This window comes from Budorcas taxicolor, chromosome 11 (genome assembly GCF_023091745.1).
Source record: "Budorcas taxicolor isolate Tak-1 chromosome 11, Takin1.1, whole genome shotgun sequence".
NCBI lineage: Eukaryota > Metazoa > Chordata > Mammalia > Artiodactyla > Bovidae > Budorcas > Budorcas taxicolor.
In genome coordinates, this window is record NC_068920.1 from 12962620 (window position 1) to 12966785 (window position 4166).

Below are 4166 nucleotides of genomic sequence, written 5' to 3' on the forward strand. Positions count from 1 at the left end.
CTTCTCACGACCCTCTGTCCCAAAATGTCGACCCGACCTCCACGCAACACTCATTCAAGAGTTCATCTGCCTTAAGTACAATCATAGGCTAGACCCCGGTTACAAAAATATATCAGACATGGATCTGGAGCGTGGCATGCTTACTGCCTGCTTGGAGGAGCGGCACGTTCCGCTTGTGAACGGAGAGTCTCACAGCTCGCCTAAAGGAGCCAGCCGTAACTCTGTGTTAGCACTTCTTCTGATTTTTTTCCCCCAACTTTAAAATTATAGCAAACAATTAAAAATTAAAAATACCCTGTGGGCCAATGATTTGTGGCCTCTGATTTAAACAATTGGAGCTACAGGCATGTTGGGTTCTTCTGGTTCTACCCCTAATGGGCTAGTGATCTTAAACAACAAACCCAACTTCTCTGGACTCCACTGACCTCATCTATAAGAGCAGTAAGCTGTACAGGATGGACTCTAGAGTCTTTCCCAGTTCCACAATTCTATGATTTCCATGTCTCAAGTGAAAGTGAAGTCGCTCAGTCATGTCCGACTCTTTGCAACCTCATGGACTGTAGCCCACCAGGCTCTTCCGTCCATGGGATTTTCCAGGCAGGGTACAGGAGTAGGTTGCCATTTCCTTTTCCAGGGGATCTTCCAGACCCAGAGATCGAACCCAGGTCTCCAGGATTGCAGGCAGACTCTTTACCGTCTAGCCACCAGGGAAGAATCTAAATAGACTTCCAGTGTCTAAATGGACTTCTAACCAATTTCCACCTGCAAAGAAGGGGAGGAAGCATAGGGACTGTATCTCTCATGCTCCTCCTTCTGAACTGCGTGGTGTCAACAGAGGGTTGCTGACTCTGGGGGAGTTCATTATGGTGACCAATGTTGGCTAACTGGGCCCTAAGACAGGCTCAGGTCTGGGGGCTACCATGATGACCTTTGGTTTCCCTTACCCTGTCCCATGTTGTGGTCAATAAGGGAGGCATGGTGGTGTCATGGGATTGTTTAGACAGATACATGCTGGAATCTCAGATATGTTTCTTAAAAAAAATACCCCAAAACCAGCAACTTTCACTTACTGATTTATTTGGCTGCACTGGGTCTTAGCTGCAGCAAGGGGATCTTCAGTCTTCATTACGCATGGGGGCTCTTTAGTTGCAGCACGCAGGATCTTTAGTTGAGGCACGTGAACCCTTATTCACATAGTTGCTCATGTGGGATCTAGGTCCCTGACCAGGGATTGAGCCAGGGCCCTCTGCATTGGGAGTCTTAGCCAGTGGACTGCCAGGGAGGTCCCTCAGATCTGTTTCTAAATGACGGCTATGACTGGGAAAGTCATTTCCCCAGAGGATCTGATGTCACCAGCTGTTGAGCTGGAAAAGACAGTGTCCCTCCAGTAAGAGCTTGTAGACGTCCCTCTGCCCCAGGAAAGCATCTTAATTCTTGTACGCGTGTCTATTTGTTTTTCTGTTTTGCCTGGAGGGCTACAGAGTTTAGCAGAAACCAAAGTATCTGGACCAAATTCATTTAATTCTCATAAGAATTGCTTTGACTGAGTTGTGATTGAATGCCCCAGCCTCAGCTCTGTTTTTTTTCCCCTCCCCTTCAAAATGACTGTTCAAGGCCTTATTCAGATGGCGGCTCAGTGTTTCGTACGTGGCAAGATAAAGGGGGAGCCCCTGTGAAGTGGGCTGGAGGGCTCACTGAGGGTCACCCCTGGGGTCCTCGCTGAGCTTTGGCTTTGCTGGACGAGGTGTGCATGCAAAGGCAAGAGCTGAACTGTTATGACTAATAGAGAGGATGTTTAGAGGCTGTGGGTGAGGAGGTGGGCATTGGAGAGGATGGGAGAAGAGGAAAAGTGAGCTGAAGGGGCACTGGAGAAGAATCTACGGGTTGGTTGAGGACAGTGAGAGCTAGCCCACAGTTGGATGAGACGTTGCCCTGTGCTCGGTAATGTAATCCCTCCCTTCATCTCCTTGAAAAATCTTCAGGAAAATCAACATCACTTGCTAATGATTTTTTTTTGCTACTTTTTTTTTTTTTTTAATTTGGCCACATTAGATCTTAGTTGCAGCATGCAGGGATCTAGTTCCCTGACCAGGGATCAAACCCAGGCCCCCTTGCATTGGGAGTGCAGAGTCTTAACCACTCAACCACCAGGGAAGTCTCTGATTTTTTCTACTTTTTTGATGAGAGGCATCAATTTCAAGCTGCGTGGGGTGAGCGGAGGCTACCTGAACAGTCCAGCCACCCATGGGTTACACTGATAGAAGGTTCCCCATAATATTTTCTCACCAAATATTATCATCAGGAAACAGTACTTCTTGCCAAATAAAAGTGTATGCTTCCTGCTGTGGAATGAGAAGTATATGACCCATTGAATGTTTTGTTTATTTGTTCAGCTTTGGCTAAACAAGGTTAAAACAAGATTCATTGCTCAATTGTGTAATATCACTCATTCCTGGTACATTCCTCTCTCTCTCTCTTTAATTTCTGACCTCTGTTTCCTATGTTTATTTTCACTATTTATCTTGAATGTTTTAAAGACAACTCAGATTAGTGTTTTCGACCCCTAAGATCATTGGTGGAAGCCAAGAAGTGTCTAGCCCATAGCCATCCTCTAGAACCTTCTGTGATGATGAACATGTCCTCCATCTGTGCTGGACGCTTTGGGGACCCACTACCTACACGTGGCTCTTGAACATTTGAAATGTGGCTAATGTCACTGAAAAACTGAATTTTAAATTTTATTTAATTACCTTCAGTTTAATTAGCTACCTGGCTGGTAGCTGCCCTCTTGCACAGTGCAGATCTCTTTATAAATTAACAAATGCTTCTGAACATCTGAAAAGGGGTCCTTCTTAAGTTTAAATGTTCTTTTTAAAAATAAGACTGATATACTTAGAAAAATATTTTTGTGTAATAAGGAAAAACTATTGTGTTGTGTTTATGCAGTGTGGAATTATACGGAGGTTTAAACCCCATTTACTTGAAAATTAACAAAATTAACCAGTACTTTTTCTTTACCAGAGCATTAATAGTTCCACTATCAATTTACATCTAAACTTTTACTAAACGACTGAAAATATGCTTGTCTAACCATCAGAGCTAGCTGATAATTCTTATTTTAAATAGGTAGGTTGTGGGAGACAACTTAAAAAAATAAATTTTACTTCTATTTCTTGACCTGGGTGGTGTTTATACAAGTGTTCTCTTTGTAACTATTTGTTTAAAAGTTTTTACATACTTAATGTACTTTCCTGTATCTGTTAATTTTCACAGTAAAATACAAAAAATAATTGAAGGTTATTCTTCTTCATGTCAAAAGTCATCACATGATGAAGCTGTAAAAGAGTCCATTTTGTAGACATATTAAGAAAAAACTATGGGGAATCTAGAAATAAACCCAAGAACAAATGGGTATTTATTATATAATAAAAGTGACATCTCAAGTCAGTGGAGGGGAAACATACATTGCATAAGAGGTTTTTATTGTTTGGTTGCTGAGTTGTGTCCAACTTTTTGTGACTCCATGGACTGTAGCCCACCAGGCTTCTCTGTCCATGAGGTTTCCCAGGCAAGAATACTGGAGTGGGTTGCCATTTCCTTCTCCAGGGGCTCTTCCTGACCCAGGAATCGAAACCACGTCTCCTGCTTGGCAGGCAGATTCTTTACCACTGAACCACCAGGGAAGCTGACATAAGAACAGTCCCATCCCTCCAACAGCAGCTGAGAGGCCGGGGTGCCCTGTGCTTTGGGCAACAGTTTGGCCCCAGGTATAACACAATGCATTTGAATTCATATTTACTGGAATCAAATAGTGCCATTTGAATTTACATTTTTTCCAATGGAGTTTTTAAAATAAATGTGTTGGGCGTCCGGTTTAGCTATTCAAGACCAAGTTGTGTCATTTACATTCCAAATATTTAAGAGCAGACTTTGCTGTCACATTTCCCCAAGAAGTCTCTATCACCTTCATGTTGCAAGAAAGTTGAAAAAAGTAAAACTCTCGAAAGGCCGTGAAGCTGGAGTGGGAGGGACATCAAGTGAAAGCGACTTTGCTGTTGTTCAGTCGCTCAGTCGTGCCCGACTCTTTGCGACCCCATGGACTGCAGCGTGCCAGGCTTCCCTGTCCTTCACCATCTCCCAGAGCTTGCTCGAAAGGTGACTAGAGA

The 4166-nt window shown here is 43.4% G+C and overlaps 1 non-coding gene across 1 annotated transcript; it reads right to left on the minus strand.

Annotated features, from left to right (window-relative positions):
• Positions 1 to 2080: 2080 nt before the first annotated feature.
• Positions 2081 to 2154, minus strand: TRNAG-CCC (transfer RNA glycine (anticodon CCC)). Its single transcript has one exon. It is a non-coding gene; the product is annotated as a tRNA-Gly (tRNA).
• Positions 2155 to 4166: the final 2012 nt, after the last annotated feature.